Source organism: Polypterus senegalus, chromosome 11, assembly GCF_016835505.1.
Source record: "Polypterus senegalus isolate Bchr_013 chromosome 11, ASM1683550v1, whole genome shotgun sequence".
Taxonomy (NCBI): Eukaryota; Metazoa; Chordata; class Cladistia; order Polypteriformes; family Polypteridae; genus Polypterus; species Polypterus senegalus.
The window spans coordinates 68,498,965-68,514,789 of record NC_053164.1 but is presented as its reverse complement, the minus strand read 5'-3'; the positions used below and the strand labels follow the sequence as shown (position 1 = coordinate 68,514,789).

Below are 15,825 nucleotides of genomic sequence, written 5' to 3'. Positions count from 1 at the left end.
AAATGATATGGACATCTTACACGTAGTATAAAAAGGTCACCATTATGCTGCTAAACGGTGGCCAGTGACCATCAGTTAGATGACAAGTAGACAATCTTATTTAAAAAAAAGGGGGTATTCAAAACATTACTACTACTCTCAGGCTTCTCATTACACATCCCTCAAGCACTACAGGGACTGGACTGTTCTCGTAATTAGAGCATTAGAATAATCTAGACAAGAACAGGTCATTCTGCCCAGCAAGGCTCACCAGTCCTATCCACTAAAGTCTTCCAAAATAACACCAAGTCTAGTTTTGAAGGTCCCTAAAGTTCTGCTACCTACCACACAACTTGGTAACTTATTGCATGTGTCTATGGTTCTCTGTACTGTAGAAAAAAAAAACTACAGTACCTAGTGTTTGTGCACAATTTACTCAGTTGTGTCCCTGTGTTCTTGATGAACTCTTTTTAAAGCTTTGTCTCTTCGGAAAATCCTTAGTACCGTTGGTTTGACTTTGTGTTGAATGAGCGGTTGCTCATGGAGTCCCGAATGAGGCACAGTACCTGCATTGTAAGTGAGCGTCAGTTACAGCACTATGGCCATGTGGCGCATTTCCCCGGGGGTGATCCGGCTCGTAAGATCCTCCTTATTGGGGACCCAAGTGGCTGGACCAGACCAAGGGATCGCCCACGTAACACCTGGCTGTGGCAGATAGAGGGTCATTTCCGGAGAGTGGGACTGGACCACGTGTCTGCCTGGGGGGGTTGCCAACCAGGATCCTGAGTTGTTTTGTTGTGTAGTGGGTGCGGCAACGCACTGTACCAGTGCATGCTCCCCAACCTGACTTGAGTTTCAAACCACTATACCAATTCCCTTCATAATTTCAACACTTCAATCATGTCTCCTCAAAATCTCCATTTGTTTAAAGTGAAAAAGCTCAGCTCTTTTAATCTTTCCTCATAGCTCATCCCATGTAGCCCTGCTCTTGTCTGGACTTTTGCTAGCACTGCTGTGTCTTTTTTGTAGCCCAGAGACCAAAATTGCTCACAGTACTCCAGGTGACATCTTACATTGCATTATAAAGCTTGGGCATGACCTCCTTTGATTTGTACTCTACATATCATGCTGTATAACCTAACATCCATCCATCCATCCATCCATCCATTATCCAACCCGCTATATCCTAACTACAGGGTCACGGGTGTCTGCTGGAGCCAAACCCAGCCAACACAGGGCGCAAGGCAGGAAATTAAAACCACGGGCAGGGCTCCAGCCCACCGCAGATAACCTAACATGCTATTAGCTTTCTTAATGGCTAATATTCTGAAGAAAAACAGTCACATGAAAAAATTTGGGAACTTCTCTTAATTCTTTGAAAGCTCATGCAATGATAAACACAAATCCAAAGTAGCAACTTCTTTTTGAATACAGTGCATCCGGAAAGTATTCACAACGCATCACTTTTTCCATATTTTATGTTACAGCCTTATTCCAAAATGGATTAAATACATTTTTTTCCTCAATATTCTACACACAACACCCCATAATGACAACATGAAAAAAGTTTACTTGAGGTTTTTGCAAATTTATTAAAAATAAAAAAATTGAGAAATCACATGTACATAAGTATTCATAGCCTTTGCGCAATACTTTTGTCGATGCACCTTTGGCAGCAATTACAGCCTCAAGTCTTTTTGAATATGATGCTACAAGCTTGGCACACCTATCCTTGGCCAGTTTCGCCCATTCCTCTTTGCAGCACCTCTCAAGCTCCATCAGGTTGGATGGGAAGCGTCAGTGCACAGCCATTTAAAGATCTCTCCAGAGATGTTCAATCAGATTCAAGTCTGGGCTCTGGCTGGGCCACTCAAGGACATTCACAGAGTTGTCCTGAAGCCACTCCTTTGATATCTTGGCTGTGTGCTTTGTGTCATTGTCCTGCTGAAAGATGAACTGTCGCCCCAGTCTGAGGTCAAGAGCGCTCTGGAGCAGGTTTTCATCCTGGATATGTCTGTACATTGCTGCATTCATCTTTCCCTTTATTCTGACTAGTCTCCCAGTTCCTGCCGCTGAAAAACATCCCCACAGCATGATGCTGCCACCACCATGCTTCAGTGTAGGGATGGTATTGGACTGGTGATGAGCAATGCCTGGTGTCCTACAAACGTGATGCCTGGCATTCACACCAAAGAGTTCAATGTTTCTCATCATTTGTTTCTCATGGTCTGAGAGTCCTTCAGCTGCCTTTTGGCAAACTCCAGGCTGGCTGCCATGTGCCTTTTACTAAACGAGTGGCTTCTATCTGGCCACTCTACCATACAGGCCTGATTGGTGGATTGCTGCAGGGATGATGGAGGCCACTGTGCTCATTGGGACCTTCAAAGCAGCAGATATTTTCCTGTAACCTTCCCCAGATTTGTGCCTCGAGACAATCCTGTCTCGGAGGTCTACAGACAATTCCTTTGACTTCATGCTTGGTTTGTGCTCTGACATGAACTGTCAACTGTGGGACCTTATATAGACAGGTGTGTGCCTTTCCAGATCATGTCCAATCAACTGAATGTACCACAGGTGGACTCCAATTAAGCTGCTGGAACATCTCAAGGATGATCAGGAGAAACAGGATGCACCTGAGCTCAATTTTTAGCTTCATGGCAAAGGCTGTGAATACTTATGTACATGTGCTTTCTCAATTTTTTTATTTTTAATAAATTTGCAAAAATCTCAAGTAAACATTTTTCATGTGGTCATTATGGGGTGTTGTGTGTAGAATTCTGAGGAAATAAATGAATTTAATCCATTTTGAAATAAGACTGTAACATAACAAAATGTGGAAAAAGTGATGCGCTGTGAATACTTTCCGGATGCACTGTATCTGACATGCCTTATTGAAACAGTAGTATTTCAGCAGTAACATTAAGTTTATTGGATTATCAGAAAATAAGCAATATGCATCATAACAAAATTAGACAGGTGCATACATTTGGGCACCCCAAGAGAGACATTACATCAATACTTAGTTGAGCCCCTTTTTGCAAATATAACAGCCTCTAGACGCCTCCTATAGCCTTTGAGTGTCTGGATTCTGGATGGAGGTATTGTTGACCATTCTTCCATACAAAATCTATCCAGTTCAGTTGAATTTGATGGCTGCTGAGCATGGACAGCCTGCTTCAAATCATCCCATAGAATATTGTACTTCTCCCTCTGCATGAATGCCTCTGTAGATTTCGAACTGTTTTTTGGGTCATTGTCTTGTTGGAATATCAAACCCCTGTGTAACTTCAACTTTGTGACTGATCCTTGAACATTATCCTGAAGAATTTGTTGATATTGGGTTGAATTCATCCAACCCTCGATTTTAACAAGGGCTCCAGTCTCTGAAATAGCCATACAGACCCATAGCATAATGGAACCTCCACCAAATTTGACAGTAGGTAGCAGGTGTTTTCCTTGGAATGCAGTGTTCTTCTTCCACCATGCAAAGCGCTTTTTGTTATGACCAAATAACTAAATTTTTGTCTCATCAGTCCAAAGCACTTTGTTCCAAAATGAATCTGGCTTGTCTAAATGAGCATTTGCATACAACAAGCAACTCTGTTTGTGGCGTGAGTGCAGAAAGGGCTTCTTTCTCATCACCCTGCCATACAGATGTTCTTTGTGAATTGTAGAATGAAGTACAGATACACCATCTGCAGCAAGATGTTCTTGCAGGTCTTTGGAGGTGATCTGTAGGTTGTCAGTAACCATTCTCACAATCCTGTGCATATGCCGCTCCAGACCTGCTGGGTTTAACATTTCTTGATTACATTCCTTACAGTTGAAATTGACAATTTAAACCTCTGAGATAGCTATTTGTAGCCTTCCCCTAAACCAGGGGTCCTCAATCACGGTCCTGGAAAGCCGCAGTGGCTGCAGGTTTTTGCTCCAACCCAGTTGCTTAATAAAAAGCACTTATTGCTAAAGTAACACTTCTGCTTCACTTTAGTGATTTTGAGCCCTTATTGCTTAATTTTGTCTTAAACAGCTATTTTAATTGCTCCTTATTATCAATAACATGCAAATGACAATTTCTCCATTTAGCTTATTTACATTTACACCTGTGTGTATTTATCTGCACTATTGGGTTTAATTAAATACTTGGAAGAAAAATGAAGAGAAAAAAGTGAAGGACTGAGAATTACTCGTCCATTTTAGCCTTCAAATCATTTGCATGATAGAAAGGGAAAGAAAATCTAGGATATGAGAATGACCTGACATAGCAGAGTTAATTTAATTTCATAGCTTGTTAGTGCTTTATTGGCAAGAATTGCTTTCTAATTAAGCAACCAGGTCAGAACAAAAACCTGCAGCCACTGCGGCTCTGCAGGACTGGGATTGAGGACCCCTGCCGTAAACCATGATACTGAACAATCTTTGTTTTCAGATCTTTTGAGAGTTGCTTTGAGGATCCCATTCTGTCACTATTCAGAGGAGAGTCAAAGGGAAGCACAACTGACCACCTTAAATACTTTTTCTCATGATTGGACACACCTGTCTATGAAGTTCAAGGCTTAATGAGCTAATCCAACCAATTTGGTGTTGTAAGTACAGTAATCAGTATTGAGCAGTTATGTGCGTTGAAATCAGCAAAATTACAAGGGGGCCCAAATTTTTGCACAAACAGTTTTTCATATTTGATTTAATTTCATACAACTAAATACTGCTTCACTAAAAATCTTTGTTCGAAAAACACCCCAGTACTCAGATGTTCCTAGGAAATGAAACACATACCACTGTTATCTTTTTTGTTGAAAGTAGAGTAAATTATTATGCAGGCTGAGAGGGGTTCCCAAACTTTTTTATATGACTATATATAATAAAGGGCAGAGGCTCTTTTTCTAAGACTCTGTGTTCCTTAATGTGGGTAGTAACATCCTTTACACGTTCAATAACTCTGTTATGGCCTGTTTGATTTTCTACACTGTGGTGTGCTGGGCCAGTAATGTCACTTCAAAGAGAGGCCCACGAAATTAACAAGCTATATAAAAAGATAGGCTTAGGTAAAGGATAGGCTCTGGGCCCCCTGGAGGTAGTAGCAAAGGACTTGAGGGAGAAAGAACAAAACTGAGTGCCATTATGAAGAATGCTGCACATTTTCTTTGTGACACACACACACACACACACACACACACACAGAGTTTCAGCCAATGAATCATTCAGCAGAAGTGTAATAGAAAACACTTCTGGGATTTCTTCACACCAACAGCAATATGCCTGCATAATGCCTCACTGTGACTGTGATTACAAAGTGAAAAGTTTTCTTTCTTTTTATTTTTCTTTCTTTTTAATCATTCTGGTGACAAGCATGTGTTGTTTGTCATAATATTCACTCAAAATAATTATTTATTGAGCTTCTGTAAAAAGTCAAATTTCCCCCGTGACAAAAACAGTTCTAAGTCTTTCAAGGTCATAATAGTTATAACTTGTTTATTTTTTTGATGCATCGATGAGAAAAAGTTTATAGTAGTTAATTTGTAAAGATGTGAAATCACAATAATGTGGATGGGCAGCAGAATTGCCCTTTAGTTAGTTATTAGCACTGCTGCGACATACAATAGTCCTGGAGATGATTTTTTTTATTTATTTGGAAGTGATCATTGCCCATATGCATTGTATGTCGTCTATGCCTGCATGTTTGTTTTTCCTCGTAGAATTCCTTCCATATCCTAATATGCAATATGTTATTTGTCAACACTAAAATACACCAGTAGGACTAATTTTATCTAGTGTTGGTTTCTGCCTTGTGTCTGTCAATTTTATAATACAACAGCAAGACAAAGCTATTCTATTACAAAAGGGAAAGATATTTAAAAAAGGAAACGATACAAAGGGGGCGGCACGGTGGCGCAGTGGTAGCGCTGCTGCCTTGCAGTTAGGTGACCCGGGTTTGCTTCCCGTGTCCTCCCTGCGTGGAGTTTGCATGTTCTCCCCGTGTCTGCGTGGGTTTCCTCCGGGCGCTCCGGTTTCTTCCCACACTCCAAAGACATGCAGGTTAGGTGGATTGGCGATTCTAAATTGACCCTAGTGTGTGGGTGTGTGTGTGCGTTTGTTCTGTGGTGGGTTGGCACCCTGCCCAGGATTGGTTCCTGCCCTGTGTTGGCTGGGATTGGCACCAGCAGACCCCCATGACCCTGTGTTCAGATTCAGCGGGTTGGAAAATGGATGGATGGATGGGTACAAAGGGAAACAAAGGTTAGGCTTGCTTAGGGTCACACAATCAGTGAGTAATGTGAATTTGACCAAAAGACTTGTGGTATGCAGCAGTCTAAAACCTTGTCCAACAAGCCACACTGCTTTATTGTTTAGAATGCTCTTCTCAGCCATTTCAAGAAAGTAACCTAAGGCTGGCTCTTTATTTTCACACTTTTAAGCAAGACCTTTCACTCCCTTGAGCTAAACCACTGAAACACCATACACATAATTTTTAAAGAGTAACAGTTAATATTTATGAGAGAATAGTCAAATAATGGGGAATGCTTGGGACAACAAACAATCTTTACAAATAGAGATCTGTAATTTATTCTGTACAGTTTCAGCGCAGGGAGGCGGTATTAAATGATCAGGATCACACAGTCAGACCTGAACTGATAACCTTGTGAATAAAAAGTTCATTTCCTTTGCCACTGAGCTACACTACCTAATACTGCCTTAGTGGAACTCGCAGGAACAGACAAGTCTGTGTTATAATAAATAGCCGTTGCATAAATGACCCTTTAAAGCACCGTTCTGAGAGATTTCAAGACGAGAAGGTTCACACTCTGAGGCTAAATGCCTGAATACATTAGTAAACAAGTCAGGCTTCTGAGAATGCCGCAACTGAGTCAACGAGCTGTCAGCAGCCAGCGTTGGTAGGCGGGTCACAGACACTTCAGGCTCCTAATGAGCTGATGGATTAGTGCAGCACTGCTCACTCATCAGTATTTTCAGTATAGTGTCTGAAATGTGTGCAGGGTGGGGGGTGCTCTTCTGACACACTGGTGCAGTGGTCTGAAGTGTCATGGTCATTTTTGGCAACCACATGAGTTAGGATGCAGCAGAATACTGCTGGTTTCCACAATATGACATTACTGCCGAAATACAAGCATAGCACATCTCTGTCATAATAGCAACTCTCTGACTAGCAAACATAAAAAGCCAAGTAAAACTCAATGGCAAAGTCAATGACAGGTAACTGAGAATAATGATTTACACTTGAGCACAAAGGCCTATTTGGATTTACAGTATTTACCAATATAACTTGGCAACATTTCTGACTTACTGTGCACAAGTTATATAGAAATAACATTCTCACACCCACATCAATCACTTATAAGGTCAAATTGTGGAGGATGAGCAGAGCTTACGTTGTCAGCACTGGACATAAGGTAGCAATCAGAACATCATATCATTATAGGGCCCAAACTTGCCCACACATGTATAGGATCAAGTGAGAAACAGTAAGGTTCCCTTTTATTATTTTTGTACTTTTGGTTTCTCCTTCTTTAACATTTCATCTTTGTATGTCTAATATTTGGAAATAATTCTAGCTTCCTTGGCATCATTCTGGGCACAAGAGTTGCAGTGACAGTGCCTCCTCCTGTTAACTTATAACACCAATTAATGGTGGTCATTGATCAGTGTTTTAAGCTTAGAAAGCCACACAGGGAGTCAGAGTCATGCAATGTTATGTTTTTTTAGTAAACTCCTTCCCACTACAACCACACTGGCTACTCAAGTTTTAATTTATGACAATTCGTAAACCACAAAAATTTTCACCAAGCTATTATAAATAGGACGGCACGGTGGTGCAGTGGGTAGCGCTACTGTCTCGCAGTTCGGAGACCTGGGTTCGCTTCCCGGGTCCTCCCTGTGTGGAGTTTGCATGTTCTCCCCGTGTCTGTGTGGGTTTCCTCTGGGTACTCCGGTTTCCTCCCACAGTCCAAAGACATGCAGGTTAGGTGCATTGGCGATTCTAAATTGTCCCTGGTGTGTGTGTGTGTGTGTGTGTGCCCACCTTGTGACCAAGTAGTTAGGATATAACAGGTTGGATAATGGATGGATGGATATTATAAATAAACATTTACATAAAAATGACCACGACTGATCTACCAAAACCGGATGGCCCTTTCCAAACTCTTTGCACTGGAAAATTAAAAATTAAATGAAATAATTATTATTATTATAAAGATTTGTGGCTTAATGGCTTTGGTGTTTGACTACAAACAACAAGGCAGCTACTTCAACTTCAACTACACTGCCTCATTATGTGACTCCAGTTGCAAAAATCTGTGCTATAGTTCTATATTTGTAAAGAGGTTGGAAAGAAGTATTGGCTATAAATTAAAATAACCCAGTTTATGGATTTAAAAATCTGTAAGCTAGGTCTGCCAGTTCAAAAGCATTCTGAGCCCTTCAAATGCCGATAGAGCAACTCAACATTCACATCTTGGAGAAGTCCATAGTATAACGCTATGCCAAATATACAATCAGAATAATTCATAGAATTAAAAAAATCTATATCTGTACAAGTTTGGCTTTATAAACAGGAATAAAACATCAGGGAATCATTTAAGTCATGTCATTTTTATCTTGTACAGGAAAAACGAAACAAACAAAAATAAACTTTCCGCAAAAGGAATTATTTTTGGGAGTTCCTCATGTACAAACAGGAAAAACATCTTCCAAAAAATCAGATAAACTATTTAATTTGATCTAAAATGGGACAAACAAACAAAAAATACTTCTGATAAATGTGCCTCAAGCCAACCATGCAACACATTCAGTTGGAATTTGAAATATTCAGTGCTTACAGCACTAACAGTCCTAATCCGGATATGCCAATTGTGTGAGAGGTTAATTACAAATGTGATATTAAAACACGTTTTGTACATTAATCAAGTTGAAAATATCATTACTTTTAGTAAGCGACAGCCTGGAATACCAAAATTCATTGAAGTATTTTCCTTATGTGCTTATTCCACCAGGTATTTTTCCAAATAGTAAGATGGACTAATTGAATAAACAATTATAAAGACTTAAGTACATTTTGCTACACTAAATAGAATCAAAATCACATTCATGGCTGGTGGTGCCTGCCTGTGCCCCTAGTATAAGATTAAGCAGGTTCAGTTCAGGTTTCAGAGGAAAACACTTCAGCGGATCATAAAGACTGCCCAGTTCTTCACCCTCTCTGGATGAACTGCACAGCTCTCGCTGCCTTAGTAAAGTGGAAAACATCTTAAAAGACTCCTCACACCCCGTTCATGACGACATGTTCCAACTGTTGCCATCAGGCAAAATATATAGGAGCATCAAAACAAAGACGAAGAGACTGAATAACAGTTTCTACCTTGTTGCTATTAGGGCACTGAATGCCACCTAATCACCTCCAATGCAGCAGTGCAATAGATGACATCTTGTGCAGTAGTGTTTCATGTGCAATTAAGGTCTTATGTTGAATGTTTGTGTTCTACCTTATTTCTTCTTATCCTTTTGTAATTATATTTATTTATATTTTGACACCGCAGGGACTGCACCTAACTTTGTTGTATTTGTTACAATGACAATAAACATATTCTGATTCTGATAAATGGATGGATGAGTAGCATTGTAGTGCAGCAGCTAGCATTGCTTCCTTGCAGCTCCAGTGCCCCATCACACTTTCTCCAGATACTCCTGTTTTCCTCCAACACCAAGAATTGAAATGGCTGACATTTCTTAATTGGTCAAGTTTTAGAGTAATGTGGATGTGTGCATGAATTTCCCCTTTAATGGGACCTTTTTTTCCCCATCTAGAGATAATTCCTGCCCTGCACCTTGACTGCTTGGATAAGCTTCAGAAACTCTACACCTGAACAAGGTAGGCAGTGAAAATAGATGGACAATTAGAATCAAATTTACAGTTGTTTGTTTTTTTTGGTTTGGGTGCAGATTATCACTATTTCAAATCATGTTGAATTTCAACTGCAAGAACTATACCACCATATCCTACAGCAAAGTAGTAGCAACATTTTATGTAGATACGGTATATATACAGTGTATATTATATATATAAATATATATATATATATATATATATATATATATATATATATATATATATATAAATATATATATATTTCATTGCATTCGTAGTCTGAGTTCCGACCGGAATTGTGTAAAAGACTCATTGCCAGTTATCGCAAACGCTTGATTGCAGTTATTGCTGCTAAGGGTGGCCCAACCAGTTATTGGGTTCTCGGGGCAATTACTTTTTCACACAGTGCCATGTAGGTTTGGATTTTTTCTCCCTAAATAATAAAACCATCATTTAAAAACTGCATTTTGTGTTTACTTGTGTTATATTTGACTAATGGTTAAATGTGTTTGATGATCAGAAACATTTTGTGTGACAAACATGCAAAAGATTAAGAAATTAGGAAGGGGCAAATAGTTTTTCACACCACTATATGTATGTATATACACACACACACACACACACAGTACAGGCTAAATAAAACCATTTCAGGTGACTACCTGTTGAAGCTCATCGAGAGAATGCCAAGAGTGTGCAAAGCAGTAATCAGAGCAAAGGGTGGCTATTTTGAAGAAACTAGAATATAAAACATATTTTCAGTTATTTCACCTTTTTTGTTAACTCCACATGTGTTCATTCATAGTTTTTATGCCTTCAGTCATGAAAATAAAGAAAACACATTGAATGAGGAGGTGTGTCCAAACTTTTGGCCTGTACTGTATGTGTGTGTATATATATATATATATATATATATATATATATATATATATATATATATATATATATATATATATATATATATATATACTGTTCAAAAGAATTAAAGGAACACTTTTTAATTAGAGTATAGCATAAAGTCAATGAAACTTATGGGATATTAATCTGGCCAGTTAAGTAGCAGAGGGGGTTGTTAATCAGTTTCAGCTGCTTGAAATGAAATTAACAACAGATGCACTAGAGGGGCAACAATGAGATGACCCCCAAAACAGGAATGGTTTAACAGGTGGAGGCCACTGACATTTTTCCCTCCTCATCTTTTCTGACTGTTTCTTCACTAGTTTTGCATTTGGCTACAGTCAGTGTCACTACTGGTAGCATGAGGCGATACCTGGACCCTACAGAGGTTGTACAGGAAGTCCAACTTCTCCAGGATGGCACATCAATACGTGTCATTGCCAGAAGGTTTGCTGTGTCTCCCTGCACAGTCTCAAGGGCATGGAGGAGATTCTAGGAGACAAGCAGTTACTCTAGGAGAGCTGGAGAGGGCCATTGAAGGTCCATAACCCATCAGCAGGACCAGTATCTGCTCCTTTGGGCAAGGAGGAACAGGATGAGCACTGCCAGAGCCCTACAAAATGACCTCCAGCAGGCCACTGGTGTGAATGTCTCTGACCAAACAACCAGAAAGACTTCATGAGGGTGACCCAAGGGCCCCATGTCCTCTAATGGGCCCTGAGTTCACTGCCCAGCAGCATGCAGCTCAATTGGCATTTGCCATAGAATACTAGAATTGGCAGATGCACCACTGGTGCCCTGTGCTTTTTACAGATGAGAGCAGGTTCCCCTGAGCACGTGACAGAAGTGAAAGGGTCTGGAGAAGCCATGGAGAACATTATGCTGCCTGTAACATCATTCAGCATGAGCAGTTTGGTGGTGGGTTAATGATTGTCTGGGGAGGCATATCCATGGAGGGTCACACAGACCGCTACAGGCTTGACAAAGGCACCTTGGCTGCCATTAGGTATCAGGATGAAATCCTTGGACCCATTGTCAGACCCTATGCTGGTACAGTGGCTCCTGGTGCACAACAATTCCTGGCCTCATGTGGTGAGAGTATGCAGGCAGTTCCTGGAGGATGAAGGAATTGATACCATTGACTGGCCACCACACTTTCCTGACCTAAATCCAATAGAACACCTCTGGGACATTATGTTTTGGTCCATCCAATGCCACCAGGTTGCACCTCAGACTGTCCAGGAGCTCATTGATGCCCTGGTCCAGATCTGGGAGGAGATCCCCCACAACACCATCTGTCATCTCATTAGAAGCATGCACCGATGTTGTCAGGCATGTATACAAGAACACAGGGGCCATACAAAGTGCTGCGTACAATTTTGAGTTGCTGCAATTAAATTTTGGCAAAATGGACTAGCCTGCCACATAATTTTTTCACTTTGATTTTTGGGGCGTCTTTGAATTCAGGGCTCTGTAGGTTGATCATTTTCATTTCCATCAAACGATGTGGCATCCTTTCGTTCCTAACACATTACCCAGCCTATATCAGTATAGATATCCAGGAGGATTTCTTTTTCCCATTAAGATCTGATGTGTTTTCAAAGTGTTCCTTTAATTTTTTTGAGCAGTTTATATGTATATATATAATTTTTTTTTTACTGACAATAATGGCTAACAGTGCCTACTATTTAGGTTTAGAAACACAAGACTTAGGATTTGTGGCAGGTGTGTAAAACATGAAGTAGAAAATCCAAAGAATTGCAAAAATGTTCACTGTGCTTAGTCGTTACTATTTTTCCCCATACACAACTGTGGAATTTTCAAAGGTTATAATTTATTTAATTCCAGTAAAGAATCTCCATATTGACAGTTATTAAATGGTAATATTGTTGCAAGGAATAACAGAGAACTGAGTCATGTTATCACGCTTTCCCTTTTCCTCTTTGTAAATTTCACCATTGGGACATACTGTTCATACTGTAATTACTAAGTAATACAGCATCTGCCTTAGGGCGAACTATAACTGCTGTTGCATACCATCCCGAAACACTGCATTTTTAGTACTGTAATTAACTAAATCTTTTCTCCCCCATTGTAAACAAAGTGATCCTCAAAAATCCTGCCATTGTTTATCAGTTTGCTACACAACTGGAGTTATAACTGTGCATGCATGTTAATTTCACCCTGATGACAATGCTGCCAGATCAGGCCCTTGCACTCCACATGGTTAATAGGGTAAATCAGTGGAAAAGCCTAGCCAAGTTTAAATGCCTTCATCAGAGGGTTATTCTTCTTCAGAGTAAAAAAAAAAATGTACTATTTAGTAGTTGGTGCAAAGTACAACCCAACAAACCAAGATGAGCCTCCATTCCTGCTCTGGGCACACACACTCAATTCCACACAAATCCAATTTATAGTCATCAATGAACCTTACCTACACATTTGTAGAATGTGGACTATAGAAGGAAATCACTTTCCAAAGAGAAAAACCTATCCAGGCATAGAGACAATGCTAAGCACGGTGCCACCTCACATGCCAAATGTGTACTTGTGACCAGCAGTATTGGTTGGCAGCAAACATTACCTTAAGGCTATAAATGCAGAAGCATTGGTACTTCATGCAGTTAGTACCGACCTTGGCAACTTCTCTCCTCCTCTACATGTTGAGCACATTTTTAGATAATTCCATCAAGTCCACTCTCTCCCAAAATGAAACATCCCACTTTCTGAGGTACAGCTTGTCCAAAGAGCAAGAAAGACACGGTTATAAGACCAGAATCTTGAGGAATTAAGGCAGACTGGCTGAAGAGGATGATTGTGTGAATTCTTGAACAGTTATGGTCTAAGCACTGATTTCTCTACTTTTAGTTTTAATTTCTATTATTACCTTTACACTCTTATACTCCATCTTCACAGATCCACCAGAGGTTGTATGTGCCTGTACAAAAAGTTTGGCTGGAAGAGCTTTATTTGTTTTCCAAAGAGAAAGCCATGAGACAACCTTTCATTCAGATTTATATAACACATAAACCTAACCGCAGTCTGCAAACTGCCTGAAAACTCTAAACCTGCAAAAACAGATACAATATCAAACTCTTCACTTTTATTATTCTTGACAACTTTGCTTTTTTTACCTTTATATATTCATGACAAATACAATTTTCTATCATAATGACACAACTGTTCATTCAGTTTTTCCTTGGTTATCACTGCTCAGCCAACACAAAATGTTTAATAATGCAGGCACTGAAAAGTTGAGTGTTACTCTGATCAAGGTTTTACATAATTTTCTTATATTATTAAACATTGGACAGGAGCTCGTAAAGTGCATGGCAGGGTAGATGTCCAAGTGTGGCCTGATCAGTGAAGTCTGGAAATGTAGCCTATGCTAAAGTGTAAAGCCCACACTCAATACAAGTCATACAAGGCGAGGATCGCCTGCTGTAAATAAACTACCCACATGAACATTTAAAAAAAGTTACATCACTGAAGGCACACCCAGAGTTTCACCCAAGCTTGAAGGACTGTGCCACACACACAAGGGAATGAAAGCAACTAGTAATATTATTTACATTAGTTTTGATTGACTAAGACTGACAATTGAAGGCAAATGTCTGTTCAATGATAAGTAAAAAAAATAAAAAATAAAAAACAGCAGCTCATTGGGCCACAGAAAGAATTGGATAATATGAAACCACACAAAGGGGATAGAAAATGACAAAAAGGGCAAGGCATAACTCCATAAATGAACAAAGTACACAAAACATACAAATTGTATAGAGACCTGAGAGTCACAAGAGGGGTGAAAAATGAAATCACAATGAAGTGCCCATGCAGCAACGACTGAAGTGGTGTCAAGTTATTGCTGTTGTCCAATAAAAAGCTTATATGGCCAGCAGGAACAAATCATAGCTAAAAGCATAGTTTGGCATGAACCACTGCAGGATGCACATAAAGTCCATCCATCCATCCATTATCCAACCCACTATATCTTAACTACAGGGTCACGGAGGTCTGCTGGAGCCAATCCCAGCCAGTACAGGGTGCAAGGCAGGAAACAAACTCCGGGCAGGGCACCAGCCCACCGCAGGGCACACACCCACACACCAAGCACACACTAGGGACAATTGAGAATCGCCAATTCACCTAACCTGCATATCTTTGGACTGAGGGAGGAAACCCACACAGACACAGGGAGAACATGCAAACTCCACACAGGGAGGACCCAGGAAGCGAACCTGAGTCCCCAATTGCGAGGCAGCAGCGCTACCCACTGTGCCACCGTGCTGCCCTACATAAAGTCTCTCAAAAAAAAACACGCTATAAAAGTACATTTGCATATGCACTGCCTCATGGGTAAATGACTCATCATATTAACATAGTGCAGTTTAAACCTCTTTGACTATGGTCAGTGTGGTATGCAAATTAAATAACTTATTAAAACAAAAAGGAAATGATACCCATAATACAACACTTACACAATACAGAAAGAATTTATAATATCTTTGACAATATTGTCAATTCAAATTAATCTTCACCATTAAACTAACTGTACACACACATTTTCAATTCCCTATATCACAAAATAGTAATACATTCCTCAAGCCACCTTAATTCTTTTAAAAACCATAGGGGCCACAGCCCATCGCAGATGCATCAAATAGAAGGCAGGAACCATCACAAGATGACTGCAGCACTCAGTCTCATGCATATATAGGACCAGTATCAGCCAATAACCTTTCACCCACCTCAATGAGGTTTAGATAAAAACAAGTGGGAGAAGCAAAAACGCCACAAAGATGGCAACTAAGCATGGGTTTCAACCTGAGGATGCAGGATACGCCAAGCTCCTGCAACCTAATTTATACTCAATATACTTGCAATTTTATAGTATATCCATCCATTAAACTATTATCCAAACACAGTTTTTTCCATTGCAGGTTGGCTGTGCCATGGAGCCAAGCCAATACAAGTTGTATGTGTGGGAGGGCAAAAAAACAATGATGCACTTTTGAGGTTGGAAGCATGTGCTGATAGCACTTTGCAAAACCCACCACACAGCAATTGAGATC

General features: G+C 40.0%; 1 protein-coding gene across 6 annotated transcripts in view; it reads right to left on the bottom strand.

The window, feature by feature from the left end:
- Positions 1-15,825, bottom strand: part of rgl2 (ral guanine nucleotide dissociation stimulator-like 2) — an 84,187-nt gene that overhangs the window by 48,522 nt on the left and 19,840 nt on the right. The window lies entirely within an intron of this gene.